This window comes from Triticum dicoccoides, chromosome 4A (assembly GCF_002162155.2).
Source record: "Triticum dicoccoides isolate Atlit2015 ecotype Zavitan chromosome 4A, WEW_v2.0, whole genome shotgun sequence".
NCBI lineage: Eukaryota > Viridiplantae > Streptophyta > Magnoliopsida > Poales > Poaceae > Triticum > Triticum dicoccoides.
In genome coordinates this window covers 140,835,628-140,857,164 of record NC_041386.1, presented here as the reverse complement: position 1 = coordinate 140,857,164, position 21,537 = coordinate 140,835,628, and positions in this window count along the sequence as shown.

Sequence of the window (21,537 nt, the reverse complement as noted above, 5' to 3'; positions counted from 1 at the left end):
CAATCTCTCTCCCTTTCTGTTTTGAGCAGCAACGAACACAACAAAGTAGCAACACAAAAAGCAAGAAAATAATCTCAACCTCTTTCGATTTCTCTCTTGTCTCTATGATCCTTTTATTCTCACCGCACAAAGCAGTAGCAACCAGAAGCAACATGAAAGTGCAACTAATCATCGGGGTGGTTTCGGTAATTAATAACAACATATATGTCATTGATCTAATGCATGTTGATAATAAATTTCAGATAAGATCAACGATTGGCATGGTAAAGACTAGTGGGTGTGGACCCCTCAAAATACAAAGGATAAAAGATTGGCAAAGCTCCAAGACTCTATATTTTTGGTTAAGTGATCCAAGATCACATTGAGTCCATAGGAAAGCCAATACTATTAAAAGGGGACGAGGTTTTGATAATGACTCATTGCTCCAGTACTTAGTGATATTGCTCCAAAACCCTCAACTACTTCACCACTTCCATCCTATCCAAAACCCTAAAGTTGATCTCAGCCCCACCGAAAAGCCCTCATCCAGACCCACGAAGATTACCATATACACTGTTGCTACCTCTTGAGCACTGCGTTGGTTTTCCCTTGAAGAGGAAAGGGTGATGCAGCAAACTAGAATAAGTATTTCCCCCAGTTTTTGAGAACCAAGGTATCAATCCAGTAGGAGGCCACACGCAAGTCCCTCGTACCTACACAAACAAATAAGAACCTCTCAACCAACGCGATAAAGGGGTTGCCAATCCCTTCATGGTCACTTACGAGAGTGAGATCTGATAGAGATAATAATGATAAGATAAATATTTTTGGTATTTTTATGATACAGATTGAAAGTAAAGATTGCAAAGTAAAATAGATTGGAAACTTATATGATGGAAAATAGACCCGGGGGCCATAGGTTTCACTAGTGTCTTCTCTCAAGATAGCATAAGTATTACGGTGGGTGAACGAATTACTGTCGAGCAATTGATAGAAAAGTGAATAATTATGAGAATATCTAGGCATGATCATGTATATAGGCATCACGTCCATGACAAGTAGACCAACTCCTGCCTGCATCTACTACTATTACTCCACACATCGACCGCTATCCAGCATGCATCTAGAGTATTAAGTTCATAAGAATAGAGTAACGCATTAGGTAAGATGACATGATGTAGAGGGATAAACTCAAGCAATATGATATAAACCCCATCTTTTTATCCTCGATGGCAACAATACAATACGTGTCATTTCCCTTTCTGTCACTGGGATCGAGCACCGCAAGATTGAACCCAAAGCTAAGCACTTCTCCCATTGCATGAAAGATCAATCTAGTAGGCCAAACCAAACTGATAATTCGAAGAGACTTGCAAACATAACCAATCATGCATAAAAGATTTCAGAGAAGAATAAAATATTGTTCATAGATAGACTTGATCATAAACCCACAATTCATCGGATCTCGACAAACACACCGCAAAAAGAGTTACATCGAATAGATCTCCAAGAAGATTGAGGAGAACTTTGTATTGAGATCCAAAGAGAGAGAAGAAGCAATCTAGCTAATAACTATGGACCTGAAGGTCTGAACTAAACTACTCACACATCATCGGAGGGGCCATAGAGTTGATGTAGAGGCCCTCCGTGATCGATGGCCCCTCCGGCGGAGCTCCGAAAAAGGCCCCAAGATGGGATCTCTTGGGTACAGAAGGTTGTGGCGGTGGAAATAGGGTTTCGTGGTGCTCTTGGATGTTTTCGGGGTATGTGAACATATATAGGAGGAAGAAGTAGGTCGGTTGAGCCATGAGAGGCCCATGAGGGGGGAGGACCGCGCAGGGGGTTAGGCGCGCCCCTGCCTCGTGGACACCTCGTTTGTTTCTTGACGTCCACTCCAAGTCCTCTGGATCACGTTTGTTCCAAAAATCACGCTCCCGATTCCGTTTGGACTCCGTTTGATATTCCTTTTCTGCGAAACACTGAACTAGGCAAAAAAACAATTTGCACTGGGCCTTGGGTTAATAGGTTAGTCTCAAAAATAATATAAAAGTGTAAAATAAAGCCCATTAACATCCAAAACAGATAATATAATAGCATGGAACAATCAAAAATTATAGATACGTTGGATACGTATCAAGCATCCCCAAGCTTAATTCCTGCTCGTCCTCGAGTAGGTAAATGATAAAAACAGAATTTTTGATGTGGAATGCTTTCTAGCATGTTCTTCAATATATTTTTCTCTAATGTGGCATGAATGTTCAGATCCGAAAGATTCAAGATAAAAGTTTATTGTTGACATAAAAATAGTAATACTCCAAGTATGCTAATCAAGCAATTATGTCTTATCAAAATAACATAGCCAAAGAAAACTTATCCCTACAAAATCATATAGTTTGGCCATGCTTCATTTTCGTCACACAAAATGCCCCCATCATGCACAACCCCGATGACAAGCCAAGCAATTGTTTCATACTTAGCCTTTTCAAACTCTTTCAACTTTTATGCAATATATGAGCGCGAGCCATGGACATAGCACTATGGGTGGAATAGAATATAATGATTGACACTACTAGGGAAAACCTTATACACAGAACTTTAGCAGTAGCGCGGGTCAAAAAAGCACACTGGTGCTAAGTAGCAGTAGCGCGCCTGTGCAAACCGTGCTGCAAATAAAGTTTTAGCAGTAGCGCGTCTTGTTCTAAACACGTTACTACTAAAATTCCCACGGCTTAGCCGATAGGCTACACATAGTAGTAGCGACCTATATCGAACTGCGCTAACGCTACTTTCTTTGTAGCAGCGCGTTTTAATCTAAACTCGCTACTGCTAAAGGATATAAAATTAAATGGAAAGCAAATAGAAAGGTAATTGAAAATGAAACAAATAGAATAAGGTGAAAGGAAAAAAATAAAATGTGAAGAAAACTAAATGAAAAAGGGGGAAAAGAGAAAGGAGTAGCAGTAGCGTGTATCCCAGAATGCGCTGTAGCTAACGTAGCAGTAGCGCGCTTTCTGGAACACGCTACTGCTACTTCTGACTTAACCACGGGGTTCGTCCTTCCCCACGGCCACTTCCCCCAAATCCAGCTCTCCACTCTCGCCACCGCTGTCGCCCGTCGGCCGCCGCGCGCTCTCCGCACACCATCAACGCCGCCCCCGCCCCCGACCTCAACGCCGCCCCGGACGCCGCCCCCGACCCTGACCTCGACGCTGCCATCCGCCGCGCGCCCGAGCCCCGACCCCAACCTCGACGCTGAAGGAAATATGCCGTAGAGGCAATAATAAAGTTATTATTTATTTCCTTATACCATGATAAATGTTTATCATTCATGCTAGAATTGTATTAACCGGAAACATAATACATGTGTGAATACATAGACAAACAATATGTCACTAGTATGCCTCTACTTGACTAGCTCGTTGATCAAAGATGCTTATGTTTCCTAACCATAGACATGAGTTGTCATTTGATTAACAGGATCACATCATTAGGAGAATGATGTGATTGACTTGACACATTCCGTTAGCTTAGCACTTGATCATTTAGTTTGTTGCTATTGCTTTCTTCATGACTTATACATGTTCCTATGACTATGAGATTATGCAACTCCCGTTTACCGGCGGAACACTTTGTGTGCTACCAAACGTCACAACGTAACTGGGTGATTATAAAGGTGCTCTACATGTGTCTCCAAAGGTACTTGTTGGGTTGGCGTATTTTGAGATTAGGATTTGTCACGCCGGTTGTCGGAGAGGTATCTCTGGGCCCTCTCGGTAATGCACATCACTTAAGCCTTGTAAGCATTGCAGCTAATGAGTTAGTTGTGGGATGATGTATTACATAATGAGTAAAGAGACTTGCCGGTAACGAGATTGAACTAGGTATTAAGATACTGACGATCGAATCTCGGGCAAGTAACATACCGATGACAAAGGGAACAACGTATGTTGTTATGCGGTCTGACCGATAAAGATCTTAGTAGAATATGTAGGAGCCAATATGAGCATCCAGGTTCCACTATTGGTTATTGACCGGAGACGTGTCTCGGTCATGTCTACATTGTTCTCAAACACGTAGGGTCCGCACGCTTAACGTTACGATGACATTTTCATTATGAGTTTATATGTTTTGATGTACCGAAGGTTGTTCGGAGTCCCAGATGTGATCACGAACATGACAAGGAGTCTCGAAATGGTTGAGACATAAAGATTGATATATTGGAAGCCTATGTTTGGACATCGGAAGTGTTCCGAGTGAAATCGGCATTTTACCGGAGTACCGGGAGGTTACCAGAACCCCCGGTAACCTAATGGGCCTTAATGGGCCTAGTGGAGGAAGTAGAGAGGAGGCCAAGGGGCAGCCGCGCGCCCCTCCCCCCCAAGTCCGAATTGGACAAGGAGGGGCCGGCGCCCCCCCGCCCCTTCCTTTCCCCTCTTTCTCTCCTTCCCCCCAAGTCCTAGTCCAACATGGAAAGGGGGGAGTCCTACTCCCGGTGGGAGTAGGACTCCTCCTGGCACGCCCCTTGCCTGGCCGCACCTCCTCCCCCTTGCTCCTTTATATACGGGGGCAAGGGGCACCCCATAGACACAACAATTGATTATTGATCTCTTAGCCGTGTCTGGTGCCCCCCTCCACCATAATCCTCGATAATATTGTAGCGGTGCTTAGGCAAAGCCCTGCGACAATAGAATATCAAGATCGTCACCACACCGTCATGCTGACGGAACTCTTCCCCGACATTCTGCTGGATCAGAGTCCGGGGATCGTCATCGAGCTGAACGTGTGCTAGAACTCGGAGGTGTCGTAGTTTCGGTGCTTGATCGGTCGGGCCGTGAAGACGTACGACTACATCAACCGCGTTGTGCTAACGCTTCCGCTTTCGGTCTACGAGGGTATGTAGATAACACTCTCCTCTCTCTCGTTGCTATTCATCACCATGATCTTGCGTGTGCGTACGATTTTTTTTTAAATTACTACGTTCCCCAACAGTGGCGTCCGAGCCTAGGTTTTATGCGTTGATGTTGTGCACGAGTAGAACACAAGTGAGTTGTGGGCGATATAAGTCATACTGCTTACCAGCATGTCATACTTTGGTTCGGCGGTATTGTTGGATGAAGCGGCCCGGACCGACATTACACGTACGCTTACGTGAGACTGGTTCTACCGACGTGCTTTGCACACAGGTGGCTGACGGGTGTCAGTTTCTCCAACTTTAGTTGAACCAAGTGTGGCTACGTCCGGTCCTTGCGAAGGTTAAAACAGCACCAACTTGACAAACTATCGTTGTGGTTTTTGATGCGTAGGTAAGAACGGTTCTTGCTAAGCCCGTAGCAGCCACGTAAAACTTGCAACAACAAAGTAGAGGACGTCTAACTTGTTTTTGCAGGGCATGTTGTGATGTGATATGGTCAAGACATCATGCTAAATTTTATTGTATGAGATGATCATGTTTTGTAACCGAGTTATCGGCAACTGGCAGGAGCCATATGGTTGTCGCTTTATTGTATGCAATGCAATCGCGTTGTAATGCTTTACTTTATCACTAAGCGGTAGCGATAGTCGTGGAAGCATAAGATTGGCGAGACGACAATGATGCTACGATGGAGATCAAGGTGTCGCGCTGGTGACGATGGTGATCATGAAGGTACTTCGGAGATGGAGATCACAAGTACAAGATGATGATGGCCATATCATATCACTTATATTGATTGCATGTGATGTTTATCGTTTATGCATCTTATCTTGCTTTGATTGACAGTAGCATTATAAGATGACCCCTCACTAAATTATCAAAGTATAAGTGTTCTCCCTGAGCACCGTTGTGAAAGTTCTTCGTGCTGAGACACCACGTGATGATCGGGTGTGATAGGCTCTACGTTCAAATACAACGGGTGCAAAACAGTTGCACACGCGGAATACTCAGGTTAAACTTGACGAGCCTAGCATATAACAGATATGGCCTCGGAACACAGAGACCGAAAGGTCGAGCGTGAATCATATAGTAGATATGATCAACATAGTGATGTTCACCATTGAAACTACTCCATCTCACGTGATGATCGGACATGGTTTCGTTGATATGGATCACGTGATCACTTAGAGGATTAGAGGGATGTCTATCTAAGTGGGAGTTCTTAACTAATATGATTAATTGAACTTAAATTTATCATGAACTTAGTCCTGGTAGTATTAGCATAACTATGTTGTAGATCAAATAGCTCGCGTTTAGCTCCCCTATTTTATTTTTGATATGTTCCTAGAGAAAACTAAGTTGAAAGATGTTAGTAGCAATGATGCGAATTGGATCCGTGATCAGAGGTTTATCCTCATTGCTGCACAGAAGAATTATGTCCTTGATGCACTGCTAGGTGACAAACCTATTGCAGGAGCAGATGCAGATGTTATGAACATTTGGCTAGCTCATTATGATCACTACTTGATAGTTTAGTGCACCATGCTTAAACGGCTTAGAATTGGGACTTCAAAGACATTTTGAAACGTCATGGACCATATGAGATGTTCCAGGAGTTGAAGTTAATATTTCAAGCAAATACCCGAGTTGAGAGATATGAAGTCTCCAACAAGTTCTATAGCTAAAAGATGGAGGAGAATAGCTCAAGCAGTGAGCATGTGCTCAAATTGTCTGGGTACTACAATCACTTGAATCAAGTGGGAGTTAATCTTCTAGATAAAATAGTGATTGACAGAATTCTCTAGTCACCATCACCAAGTTAGTAGAACTTTGTGATGAACTATAATATGCAAGGGATAACTCCCAAGCTCTTCGTAATGCTGAAATCGACGAAGGTAGAAATCAAGAAAAATATCAAGTGTTGATGGTAGACAAGACCACTAGTTTCAAGAAAAGGGCAAAGGGAAGAAGGGGAACTTCAAGAAGAACGGCAAGCAAGTTGCTGCTCAAGTGAAGAAGCCCAAATCTGGTCCTAAGCCTGAGACTAAGTGCTTCTACTGCAAAGGGACTGGTCACTGGAAGTGGAAATGCCCCAAGTATTTGGCGGATAAAAAGGATGGCAAAGTGAACAAAGGTATATTTGATATACATATTATTGATGTGTATTTTACTAGTGTTCGTAGCAACCCCTCGGTATTTGATACTGGTTCAGTTGCTAAGAGTAGTAACTCGAAACGGGAATTGCAGAATGAATAGAGACTAGTTAAGGGTGAAGTGACGATGTGTGTTGGAAGTGGTTCCAAGATTGATATGATCATCATCGCACATTCCCTATACTTTCGGGATTAGTGTTGAACCTAAATAAGTGTTATTTGGTGTTTGCGTTGAGCATGAACATGATTTGATCATGTTTATTGCAATACGGTTATTCATTTAAGTAAGAGAAAAAATTGTTGTTCTGTTTACATGAATAAAACTTTATATGGTTACACACCCAATGAAAATGGTTCGTTGGATCTCGATCATAGTGATACACATATTCATAATATTGAAACCAAAAGATGCAAAGTTAATAATGATAGTGCAACTTATTTGTGGCACTACCGTTTAGGTCATATTGGTGTAAAGCGCATGAAGAAACTCCATGCTAATGGACTTTTGGAATCACTTGATTATGAATCACTTAATGCTTGCGAACCATGCCTCATGGGCAAGATGACTAAGACTCCATTCTCCGGAACAATGGAGCGAGCAACTGACTTATTGGAAATAATACATACTGATGTATGCGGTCCGATGAGTGTTAAGGCTCACGGCAAGTATCGTTATTTCTGATCTTCACAGATGATTTGAGTAGATATGAGTATATCTACTTGATGAAACATAAGTCTGAAACATTTGAAAAGTTCAAAGATTTTCAGAGTGAAGTGGAGAATCATCGTAACAAAAATAAAAGTTTCTATGATATGATCACAGAAGTAAAATATTTGAGTTATGAGTTTGGCCTTCAATTAAAACAATGTGAAATAGTTTCACTACTCACGCCACCTGGAACGCTGTAAGGACCCCGACTCAATGCCACATCGATCTAGCATGTAACACCTCATATCACTTTGCGGCCTCACGCACGGTATTCCCATGGGTGTCGCCTTACCTTTTTCCGGGACCGTTTGCGCCTTTTGGCACACGTATATGATAGTGTCGCTAGCATCCATATGATAAGGAGCCCGGGCTGACATGGCTAGTCGTAAACCCAAAGTGGCACAAACTTACAGGGACAGGCATCCATGACCCAGCATCGAACGTGTCGGTCATCAGCGGGTGAATCCAGGCTGTAGCACTGGGCTAGCAGGACTCCGGTGAACCGGGCTGTAGCGGGCTAACAGGACTCCGGTATTCATCGCGTGACATTTCCCCGAAGGGACAGACACAGGAACGAAGAAGGACACATGCCGGCCAGCCTAAGTGTTCCGGAGCAGTAGCAAGCTACCATGGCTCGGTGGAAACACTAGGAGACATTTCCCGGTAAGAGAGGCTACTAAAGATAAACAACTAGATAGTCAGATCCCACACATACCAAGCATTTCAATAACATACACACAATATGCTCGATATGTGCAAATACAACATGGCATCACAACATGACTCTATGACTCAAGTATTTATTCAATAGGCTCCGAGGAGCGATATATTACAAGCATGGGTCTCATGACCCAACACTCAGAGCATACAAGTCAAAGCACAAGCGGAAGCTTAACATGTCTGAGTACAGACATCTACAAATGAAAAAGGCTGAGAAGCCTGACTATCTACCAGATCCTGCTGAGGGCACAAGATCGTAGCTGAGGTATCAAGCTAAACATCGAAGACCACGCGGAACTACTAGCGAGACTGACGTCTCTCTGCAAAAACATAAAATAGGCAAACGTGAGTACAAATGTACCCAGCAAGACTTACATCAGAACTAACTACATATGCACCATTATCAACAAAGGGGATGGTGGAGTTTAACTGCAGCAAGCCAGCTTTGACTCGGTGGCTAACCTAAACTACGACTGCAAGTAACTCTTTTGAGGTGGCGCACACGAGTCCACATGTTCACCATATCAATACACCAACTATGGATCCACTCCCGTCTCCCTACGAGAACGCCATCCATAGCACTCACGCTTATCTTGCGTATTTTAGAGTATCCACTTTCACTTGTCTATGAACTGTACAGGCAACCCAGAAGTCCTTTTCCGCGGACACGGCTATTCGAATAGATGATGTTAACCCTGCAAGGGTGTACTTCTTCACACACGCTCTCACCACTTACCGCCGTTTACACGACATGTAGTCGGCAACCTTCAAGCGGAAGCCCAACGTGGGTGTCGGCCACGACCTACCTAATCACCTAAGTCTCCAATCCAGGTTTATCGCCTATCCAGGTTCCATCCGCAGGGAGTCCAGCCGAGGTTTCCCATACGGCCCCGAATGATGTGTACAGGGTTCTCGAGATACCTAACGGGTATCCGGTACACCGTGCCACGTACCTACCGCATCACAACCCACCCCTATGGTCAGCGCTGTCCACGGCCTCCAGTAGGCTACAAACACCAGAAACTACTTGCAACTCCTGGACAGAGAACTAGGGTGAATAAGAAGTCGAGAGGGTCCATTGGTTTCGGGCCCAATGCATGGTAGTAGCTGATTCTTAAATCACACATACAGATCTCAGTGCTTAAGGTCGGCTTCAATGAAACAACCCACCATGTACTCCTACATGGCCTCTCATCGATACCTTTACCAAATCGTGTTCACCACATCACTCTCAATACCGGCATGATCATTTCACTCTAGCCCATCACCCAGATGAACCAGACCTGACACGACTCTAAGCATAGCAGGCATAGCAAGGTAGGAACAACACATACATATGGCTCAACCAACTCCTACACATGCTAGTGGGTTTCATCTAGTTACTGTGGCAATGACAGGTCATGCCGAGGAAATGGGTTCAACTACCGTAGCACACAACAGTTTGAAACGCGTTGTCTTAATGCAGTAAAAGAGACCAGAAGCGAGAACATGGGATTGTATCGATATGATCAACTGGTTGGTTGCTTGCCTGATGGGTCGGTGCACTGATATTGCTCTTGGTTAGGGTAATCACGGTACTCCTCGGGGGCAGAACCTGCCGCAAAGAACACCGATACACAACCATTACCAAACAATGTGCGACAATATGATGCATGCATGAAACATGGCAATATGAGTGTGTTGGGCTAATGCAACTAAAACCAGATGGGTTTGAATCAATTTGAACCAAAGATTCAAATTTCAAACTCATAAATGGCCCTTTAAAGTGTTTTATCTTGTTCTGCACTAAACCTCAAGTTAGCTTGTTTAAACATGCATGAAACTGGTACATATGGATAGATTGGATTTTTCTGATCATTTTTCATATATAATTTGTTTGATTTGGAGCTACGGTTGAATTTATATGAATTTTTGAAGTTTGGGTTATTTTCTGGAATTTATAAATCATTTTAGATTTATTTTAATTCCAGAAAAGGATTACTGCATCAGCATGAGGTCATGCTGACCTCAGCAAGTCAACAGACCCGGTCCAGGTCAAACCTGACGCGTGGGTCCAGGGTGTCAGTGGCTAATTAACTAATTTAATTTAGTTTAAACTAATCTGGATAATTAGCAGAAGGGGGCCCCACCTGTCATTGACTCAACAGAGTCAACCAGGGCCCACCCGTGGTCAAAGTCAACACGGCTGCATCGGCGTTTAGCCGCCGGCGAGCCCGACGCGGCGGCGGAAGTGGTTTTGGCCGTTCCGGCCGCCAAATGGGTCGCGGAGGGCATCGGGGTGGAGCTGAGGACGAGCCGCGGCTCTTGGTGGAGTCATTTGGGGTCGGGGTGGCCGGAGTTGGCGCCGGCGACGACCTAGGCAGCCACCGGAGTTCGATTGGGGACGAACTCGAGGCTAGGGTGTGCGGTGAGGTGCGGGGAGTGCACGGTTGGACTCAACGCAGCATGGTGAGTGCGATGGACACCGAGAGGTGGCCAGAGGATGGCCGGGAGCACGTCGGCAATGAGATCCACGGCGGTGCGTGCGGGTGATCTTCGTGCGGTGGCTACACGGCTCGGGGGCGAGAGAGGAAGAGTAGGAGAGGTAGCTAGGCTCACAGAGCACCCGTAGAGGCCACCGGCGGGGTCGGGGACGAGCTGATGCGGCGACGGCGTTGAAAGGGATCTCCGGCGACGGCGAACTCGGGCGAGGTCGGTGCGGTGGACTCGAGCCTCGCGAGCATGCGGGGCTCGGTTAGCTCGAAGAAGTGGACGGCGGCGGAGCTCCTAGACACGACGAGACGACGCACGGGCGGCGGGGAGCGCGGCTATGGCGATGGAGCGGCGGCGGTGGCGTCGGCCATGGCTGGGGAGCGCGAGGGGGAGGAGCTGGAGAGGAGAGGGGACGTCTGGGGGTTCGGGGGAGAGAGAGGGGTCGATCCACGGCGTTAGCCGGGCGAGTGGAGCGGCGAGGCGGCGAGCAGGTGCGTGGCACCCATGCGGTGCTCGCCGTCGAGCACCTGCCTGCCTGCCTGGCCGGGCAAGCAGCTCGCTGGCACGGTGCTGGGCTGGGCCGGCAGGTGGGCCGGTTGGCGGGCGCCAGGTAAGTCTTTCTGTTATTTTCCTTTTTCTATTTTTCTGCAACTTTGTTGAATTTTTAAAAATACCTAGGCAACTCCTAAAATCACCAAACTGCTTCTGGTCCATAGTTGGATTATTCCCAACATGAAACATTTCAGTTTAGGAATATTTGAGCATTTGAAATATTTTATATAATTTTCAATGCCCAAATTCAAATACTTATCATTTAATTCAAAAACCCTAAGATGACCTAGAAAATTGTGCAACACTTTTGGCAGAGGTTCTGAACCAAGACAAAAATGATGGACATTTTAGAAGGGCATTTCAGGTTCATTGAAAAAGTTTTTAGTAAACCCTAATTGGTTTCAGAGGGGGCTGGGGGTTCTGGCATCCCCATTTCAAGTTTCTGATGAAAGAGTAGACATGATGCAACACTCTAATGCATGAACTAGCTAGGGTGTGACAACTCACCCCCACTAAACAAGAATCTCGTCCCGAGATTCAAGACGTGTGGTAAGAAGACAGAGGGGGTACAAGCTAACACGATCTTCACAATCCAGGTTGCACTTCATAGAAACGTTGACACGATCACCATTTTTGTCTCGACGTCTTGTCTTGTGAACTACATCCAACATGACAACAAGAAGAAAAGGGGGAATTTAGAAGAATCGATCTTCTTGAGGTTCAAACAATTTAGGATCATCTTAATGATCCAAGATCAACTCATGGAATGAGACATAAAAACATTTCTGGAGCGGAGAGGTAAGACATGCATCAGTAAGGACGGAGGAAACAATTTTACGAGTGTTTCAAAATAGCGAGGGAAGTTGCCATGATTCCAAAACGGGGCACCTTAGGAGAGGTGACGCAAAGAGCTATTCCCTTAAGTGGCACAAAGAATTACTTTTGATTCAGAGATCATTGAAACTCTTCATACCAGCCTAAGGCGATCACAAGCGATCATTTGAAAGAGTTCGAAAGAATGACATACTCGGACTAGAATGGATGATGTGGACTACCTTGTTGAAGACAACACAAGGGATGATTTTGCTTATTATCGGAAATGTATGGGACCCATGGTAGGACCACTTTTGAAAAATGATCCTGATCAGTAATTTCTGAGAAGGGTAATCCAGAGTAGGGTGGCACGATGGCGGTGCAAGCTGGGAACAAAATGCAAATGATGGGAATGATTCTAGTAACTGGGGAGAGGCTCAACAGTAGAGAGTTATTCCACTATTGGAATGGTTATAGCATAACCGAGGAAACCTGGGGCAATCCCAGTTAGTGTCGCTGATAACACCTAGCGCTTGTGCGTGCTCTCAAGAATTGAGCATTTCCATATTCATCCAGGTTTTACCAACATCCGTGTCAAGGATCCTGGCAACACAACATACTACCATGATGGACAGTGATGGACGATGCAGATGCATAGGAAGACAACACCTTCTCAGATTTCACCTTAGCGAGGCCAAGGAAACAAAATCTGGATGATCGACCGAGAGACATTTAGCACTCCGCTTCTAATGTTCTCCTTGATGTGCTAGTGTATCCCATTCATAGATATGGTTTGATAACTAGAACATCAAGTAAAAGGTCGGACTTCAGGAGCTCAAGAATCCATAAGGAGTAACTTATTGGAGTAAAACCCTACGAAATCCTTATGGGGAGGTGGCCAACTTCCTCAAATCAAGATACTACAACATGAGGTCTTCCAGCTGGGTGTGTTGGCCACGACATCCACTTTACCGGTTATCGCGAGACCAATATTATAGTTCTTGGGAAATGTTCCAACCATCACATCTGCCTGAGATTCAGATCTGGTTGGTGTCAGAATATTCCAGACTCATCAAGTCTAGAAAGAAAAATGAAAGTTTACAACACAAATCGACGAGACAGCGTTGTGAGATTCTCGGGGAATGAACTACGGAAGTAAGCTCCAAGACATGAGCTGGTTCTGCTACAAACATGTGAGCACGCTGTCCCAGACAAACATGATCCCATGGTAGTCTTGCAATAAAACACCACCGAGTTCCGGTGGGGAACCATCATCGAGGATATCGAAGTCCTTGCATAAGTCTTGCTCTTAAGAAGAAACTTCTTCTCCTTGAACAAATCAATCAGTGGCTTGGTGTACTAGGGGATACATGTGGAATGGAGGTAGCGAGCCTGTCAAACCATAGCATACTTCGCACATGCATGACTGACTTGGGATGATTCCAGAGGAGGCAACATTGACTTTCTCGAATCCACGGCGGCAACTTGCATCAAATGCACATGAACTAGAGGAAGTCACTTCTTACATCCGAACATATGCTTCATGAGCTAGCATGAACAAATGCTTTCAAAAGTTTCCAACACTAGCTTAATGTTTAAGAAAATTATGGAGAAGACAAGGATGTTGTCGATGGGCTCAACAACAATTCATCCAGATTCCCATGGAGATGGAATTCCATAACTATGTGAACAAGGTGATAGTATTGGTCAGACCCAAAAGATATAATGGTGTATGCTCAAGGAAAATCCACGAGTAAGACAACATTACGAACATCGTTGGTTCTGATTTGATTTGAGAATAGCCCACACTCAAATCAAAGTTTTGGCAAGACAATAGCTCCAGCAACTGGTCTCAAGGATCAATTGATGAAGATATCATCTTTCTTCAACACACACAAAGAGATATCCCTTAAAATGAACTAAGCCAGGCAAGCTTTTATCCTCCAACTCTCCAAGTTGTTGTCTGGCTTAACCAACTAGCTCAGGGATATCCAACACGGATTCTCGGGAAGGAGTGGTTTATTGGAAACCAACTTGATCACGAACTCAACATAGCGGTCAGGTGACAACCTGGTAATACTTCTGAGAGGATAATCGGAAAATCACGAACCATCGATATGCTACTAAGCTCGAGAACAATCTTACTTTTCAGGGCAAGATGATATGATCTAAGAAGCGAGGGATTGACACAATCCTAACTCATTGGTCGAGGAGTGCACCAGAAATAGGGACTAGGTAGCACAATCAGTCTTAGGGTGATGATTCAATAATCAACACGCTAAGAATGAGGTTATCGTCCATTTAACTACCAAGTAAAAGAGTTGCTAGCAGTATTGATTTCACACACCATGATTCATTTGTCAGCATTCCGGTTACAATAACACAGGAACCGAGGAATGAACAATGATGGCAAGAAGTATCACTGTACCAAGAGTTCATAGGATGGTGTGCAATTCCTATAACAATCCCGATATAAAAGATGGTAATACTCCAAGGTAGAGCAGAACAAAAGCTGGATTAGCAATTTGATCTGCGGAGCACAACTTCTTTTACCCAATCCTAGATATGGATCAGGTTCTGGAGTTTGTTTCTCCTAGTCATTCCAGAATAGAATGGCTTGACGGACCACAAGAGTAATAGGCATCGATAAACGAACGCACGCATACTCTTGACTATCAATTGATAGACGAAGGTCAGTAGACAACTAAAGAGGGACAACTCAAAGGAACATATGTTTTTTTTGAGTTGTGGATGCATGGACTAGCATGTCGAACGAGTTCAACATATTTCTTCCGGATAACCCATGCAGAAAGGTAGAACTGGCAGAGTCACAATATAGCATGGAGAACTCATCGAGGGCACTCCCGTTGTGATCCTTTAATCCAACAAACTTCTGCCATAAGTGGTCCATAGTATTTGGAAGAAGGAAATACCACGGAACTCAAGGACTATCGCAAGGTTACTAATAACCTAAGGGAACTAGCAAACACTATCAACATGAAGTAAGTAGAGTGAATCTCGGGTTCAAGAACCCCGGAATGGAATACCTACTAACTAATAACATCACGGGATGCTTTCGAGAATGATGGCCAGATTCATCACACGGGGAACACAAAACATGGCTAAATTACTAGGTGACTCCCTAAAACTCCTAGGGTAATAATAGTAGCTCCAACATATATACCGAGGCAACAGAGTACCTCAACCGGCGATTAGTGTGCTTATTCTGACCAAACGGACACCAAAACAGAGGGAAAGGATTTTGCAATTGCATTAGATTATTTAGAAACCTGGGATGACTCGGATAGCATAACGGCTATAAATGCTCAAAAAGATTTGAGACATGCTACAAAAATGGTGGCATAGCCACTCAGAAGCACAATACCAAGGTTTCGAGATCAACAGTTAACATACGGAAGTAGTAGGAACTGAAACGAGGCTTAATCCCAACAATTCTATAAGTCTACGGATTAGTAACACGTGATCCTGATGGAAAGAAGAGATAGCCTAGTTCTTAATACCCGTAGAAGAGAAGATGATGACTCGGATCAGAAGGCCATGAGGTATAAGGAGTAAAAAGAGCCTTACGTTCCATCCCACAATCAATTCCCTTATATAACTAAAGCATTTTTAGACTCAACTTCGACCAGTTTGGCTTGGTAATCCTACAGGCAGTCAAGCTCTGATACCAACGCTGTCAGGACCCCGACTCAATGCCACATCGATCTAGCATGTAACACCTCATATCACTTTGCGGCCTCACGCACGGTATTCCCACGGGTGTCGCCTTACCTTTTTCCGGGACCGTTTGCGCCTTTTGGCACACGTATATGATAGTGTCGCTAGCATCCATATGATAAGGAGCCCGGGCTGACATGGCTAGTCGTAAACCCAAAGTGGCACAAACTTACAGGGACAGGCATCCATGACCCAGCATCGAACGTGTCGGTCATCAGCGGGTGAATCTAGGCTGTAGCACTGGGCTAGCAGGACTCCGGTGAACCGGGCTGTAGCGGGCTAACAGGACTCCGGTATTCATTGCGTGACATTTCCCCGAAGGGACAGACACAGGAACGAAGAAGGACACATGCCGGCCAGCCTAAGTGTTCCGGAGCAGTAGCAAGCTACCATGGCTCGGTGGAAACACTAGGAGACATTTCCCGGTAAGAGAGGCTACTAAAGATAAACAACTAGATAGTCAGATCCCACACATACCAAGCATTTCAATAACATACACACAATATGCTCGATATGTGCAAATACAACATGGCATCACAACATGACTCTACGACTCAAGTATTTATTCAATAGGCTTTGAGGAGCAAGATATTACAAGCATGGGTCTCATGACCCAACACTCAGAGCATACAAGTCAAAGCACAAGCGGAAGCTTAACATGTCTGAGTACAGACATCTACAAATGAAAAAGGCTGAGAAGCCTGACTATCTACCAGATCCTGCCGAGGGCACAAGATCGTAGCTGAGGTATCAAGCTAAACGTCGAAGACCACGCGGAACTACTAGCGAGACTGACGTCTCTCTGCAAAAACATAAAATAGGCAAACGTGAGTACAAATGTACCCAGCAAGACTTACATCAGAACTAACTACATATGCACCATTATCAACAAAGGGGATGGTGGAGTTTAACTGCAGCAAGCCAACTTTGACTCGGTGGCTAACCTAAACTACGACTGCAAGTAACTCTTTTGAGGTCGCGCACACGAGTCCACATGTTCACCATATCAATACACCACTATGGATCCACTCCCGTCTCCCTACGAGAACGCCATCCATAGCACTCACGCTTATCTTGCGTATTTTAGAGTATCCGCTTTCACTTGTCTATGAACTGTACAGGTAACCCAGAAGTCCTTTTCCGCGGACACGGCTATTCGAATAGATGATGTTAACCCTGCAGGGGTGTACTTCTTCACACACGCTCTCACCACTTACCGCCATTTACACGACATGTACTCGGCAACCTTCAAGCGGAAGCCCAACGTGGGTGTCAGCCACGACCTACCTAATCACCTAAGTCTCCAATCCAGGTTTATCGCCTATCCAGGTTCCATCCGCAGGGAGTCCGGCCGAGGTTTCCCATACGGCCCCGAACGATGTGTACAGGGTTCCCGAGATACCTAACGGGTATCCGGTACACCGTGCCACGTACCTACCGCATCACAGCCCACCCCTACGGTCAGCGCTGTCCACGGCCTCCAGTAGGCTACAAACACCAGAAACTACTTGCAACTCCTGGACAGAGAACTAGGGTGAATAAGAAGCCGAGAGGGTCCATTGGTTTCGGGCCCAATGCATGGTAGTAGCTGATTCTTAAATCACACATACAGATCTTAGTGCTTAAGGTCGGCTTCAATGAAACAACCCACCATGTACTCCTACATGGCCTCTCATCGATACCTTTACCAAATCGTGTTCACCACATCACTCTCAATACCGGCATGATCATTTCACTCTAGCCCATCACCCAGATGAACCAGACCTGACACGACTCTAAGCATAGCAGGCATAGCAAGGTAGGAACAACACATACATATGGCTCAACCAACTCCTACACATGCTAGTGGGTTTCATCTAGTTACTGTGGCAATGACAGGTCATGCAGAGGAAATGGGTTCAACTACCGTAGCACACAGCAGTTTGAAACGCGTTGTCTTAATGCAGTAAAAGAGAGCAGAAGCGAGAACATGGGATTGTATCGATATGATCAACTGGTTGGTTGCTTGCCTGATGGGTCCGTGCACTGATATTGCTCTTCATTAGGGTAATCACGGTACTCCTCGGGGGCAGAACCTGCCGCAAAGAACACCGATACACAACCATTACCAAACAATGTGCGACAATATGATGCGTGCATGAAACATGGCAATATGAGTGTGTTGGGCTAATGCAACTAAAACCAGATGGGTTTGAATCAATTTGAACCAAAGATTCAAATTTCAAACTCATAAATGGCCCTTTAAAGTGTTTTATCTTGTTCTGCACTAAACCTCAAGTTAGCTTGTTTAAACATGCATGAAACTGGTACAGATGGATATATTGGATTTTTCTGATCATTTTTCATATATAATTTGTTTGATTTGGAGCTACGGTTGAATTTATATGAATTTTTGAAGTTTGGGTTATTTTCCAGAATTTATAAATCATTTTAGATTTATTTTAATTCCAGAAAAGGATTACTGCGTCAGCATGAGGTCATGCTGACCTCAGCAAGTCAACAGACCCGGTCCAGGTCAAACCTGACGCGTGGGTCCAGGGTGTCAGTGGCTAATTAACTAATTTAATTTAGTTTAAACTAATCTGGATAATTAGTAGAAGGGGGCCCACCTGTCATTGACTCAACAGAGTCAACCAGGACCCACCCATGGTCAAAGTCAACACGGCTGCACTGGCGTTTAGCCGCCGGCGAGCCCGACGCGGCCGCGGAAGTGGTTTTGGCCGTTCCAGCCGCCAAATGGGTCGCGGAGGGCATCGGGGTGGAGCTGAGGACGAGCCGCGGCTCTTGGTGGAGTCAGTTGGGGTCGGGGTGGCCGGAGTTGGCGCCGGCGACGACCTAGGTGGCCACCGGAGTTCGGTTGGGGACGAACTCGAGGCTAGGGTGTGCGGTGAGGTGCGGGGAGTGCACGGTTGGACTCAACGCAGCATGGTGAGTGCGATGGACACCGAGAGGTGGCCGGAGGATGGCCGGGAGCACGTCGGCGATGAGATCCACGGCGGTGCGTGCGGGTGATCTTCGTGCGGTGGCTACACGGCTCGGGGGCGAGAGAGGAAGAGTAGGAGAGGTAGCTAGGCTCACAGAGCACCCGTAGAGGCCACCGGCGGGGTCGGGGACGAGCTGATGCGGCGACGACATTGAAAGGGATCTCCGGCGACGGCGAACTCGGGCGAGGTCGGTGCGGTGGACTCGAGCCCCGCGAGCACGCGGGGCTCGGTTAGCTCGACGAAGTGGACGGCGGCGGAGCTCCTGGACACGACGAGACGACGCACGGGCGGCGGGGAGCGCGGCTACGGCGATGGAGCGGCGGCGGTGGCGTCGGCCATGGCTGGGGAGCGCGAGGGGGAGGAGCTGGAGAGGAGAGGGGACGTCTGGGGGGTTCGGAGGAGAGAGAGGGGTCGATCCACGACGTTAGCCTGGCGAGTGGAGCGGCGAGGCGGCGAGCAGGTGTGTGGCACCCATGCGGTGCTCGCCGTCGAGCACCTGCCTGCCTGCCTGGCCGGGCAAGCAGCTCGCTGGCACGGTGCTGGGCTGGGCCGGCAGGTGGGCCGGTTGGCGGGCGCCAGGTAAGTCTTTCTGTTATTTTCCTTTTTCTATTTTTCTGCAACTTTGTTGAATTTTTAAAAATACCTAGGCAACTCCTAAAATCATCAAACTGCTTCTGGTCCATAGTTGGATTATTCCCAACATGAAACATTTCAGTTTAGGAATATTTGAGCATTTGAAATATTTTATATAATTTTCAATGCCCAAATTCAAATACTTATCATTTAATTCAAAAATCCTAAGATGACCTAGAAAATTGTGCAACACTTTTGGCAGAGGTTCTGAACCAAGACAAAAATGATGGACATTTTAGAAGGGCATTTCAGGTTCATTGAAAAAGTTTTTAGTAAACCCTAGTTGGTTTCAGAGGGGGCTGGGGGTTCTGGCATCCCCATTTCAAGTTTCTGATGAAAGAGTAGACATGATGCAACACTCTAATGCATGAACTAGCTAGGGTGTGACAAACACCACAGTGTAATGGTGTGTCCGAACGTCGTAACCGTACTTTATTAGATATGGTGCAATCTATGATGTCTCTTACCGATTTACCACTATTGTTTTGGGGTTATGCATTAGAGACAGCTACATTCACATTACATAGGGCACCATCTAAATCCATTGAGACGACAGCGTATGAACTATGGTTTGGCAAGAAACCTAAGATGTCGTTTCTTAAAGTTTGAGGTTGCAATGCTTATGTGAAAAAGTTTCAACCTGATAAGCTCAAACCCAAATCGGAGAAGTGCATCTTCATAGGATACCCAAAAGAAAATATTGGGTACACCTTCTATCACAGATCCGAAGGCACGATATTCATTGCTGAGAATGGATCCTTTCTAGAGAAGGAGTTTCTCTCGAAAGAAATGAGTGGGAGGAAAGTAGAACTTGATGAGGTAACTATACCTGCTCCCTTATTGGAAAGTAGTTCATCACAGAAATCTGTTCCTGTGACTACTACACCAATTAGTGAGGAAGCTAATGATGATGATCATGTAACTTCAGATCAAATTACTACCGAACCTCGTAGGTAAACCAGAGTGAGATCCGCACCAGAGTGGTATGGTAATCCTGTTCTGGAGGTCATGTTACTTGACCATGACGAGCCTACGAACTATGAGGAAGCGATGATGAGCCCAGATTCCGCGAAATGGCTTGAGGCCATGAAATCTGAGATGAGATCCATGTATGAGAACAAAGTATGGACTTTGATTGACTTGCCCATTGATCGGCGAGCCATTGAGATTAAATGGATCTTCAAGAGGAAGACGGACGCTGATAGTAGTGTTACTATCTACAAAGCTAGAATTGTCGAAAAAGGTATTCGACAAGTTCAAGGTGTTGACTACGATGAGAGTTTCTCACTCGTATCTATGCTTAAGTCTATCCGAATCATGTTAGCAATTGTCGCATTTTATGAATTTTGGCAAATGGATAAACAAAACTGCATTCCTTAATGGATTTATTAAAGAAGAGTTGTATATGATGCAACCAGAAGGTTTTGTCAATCCTAAAGTTGCTAACAAAAATGCAAGCTCCAGCGTTCCATCTATGGACTGGTGCAAGCATCTCGGAGTTGGAATATACTCTTTGATAAGTTGATCAAAGCATATAATTTTATACAGACTTGTGGTGAAGCCTATATTTACAAGAAAGTGAGTGGGAGCACTACAGCATTTCTGATAAGTATATGTGAATGACATATTGTTGACCGGAGATAATGTAGAATTATTCTACAAAGCATAAAGGAGTGTTTGAAAGGAGTTTTTCAAAGAAAGACCTCGGTGAAGCTGCTTACATATTGAGCATCAAGATCTATAGAGATAGATCAAGACGCTTGATAAGTTTTTCAATGAGTACATACCTTGACAAGATTTTGAAGTAGTTCAAAATGGAATAGTCAAAGAAAGAGTTCTTGCCTGTGTTACAAGGTGTGAAACTGACTAAGA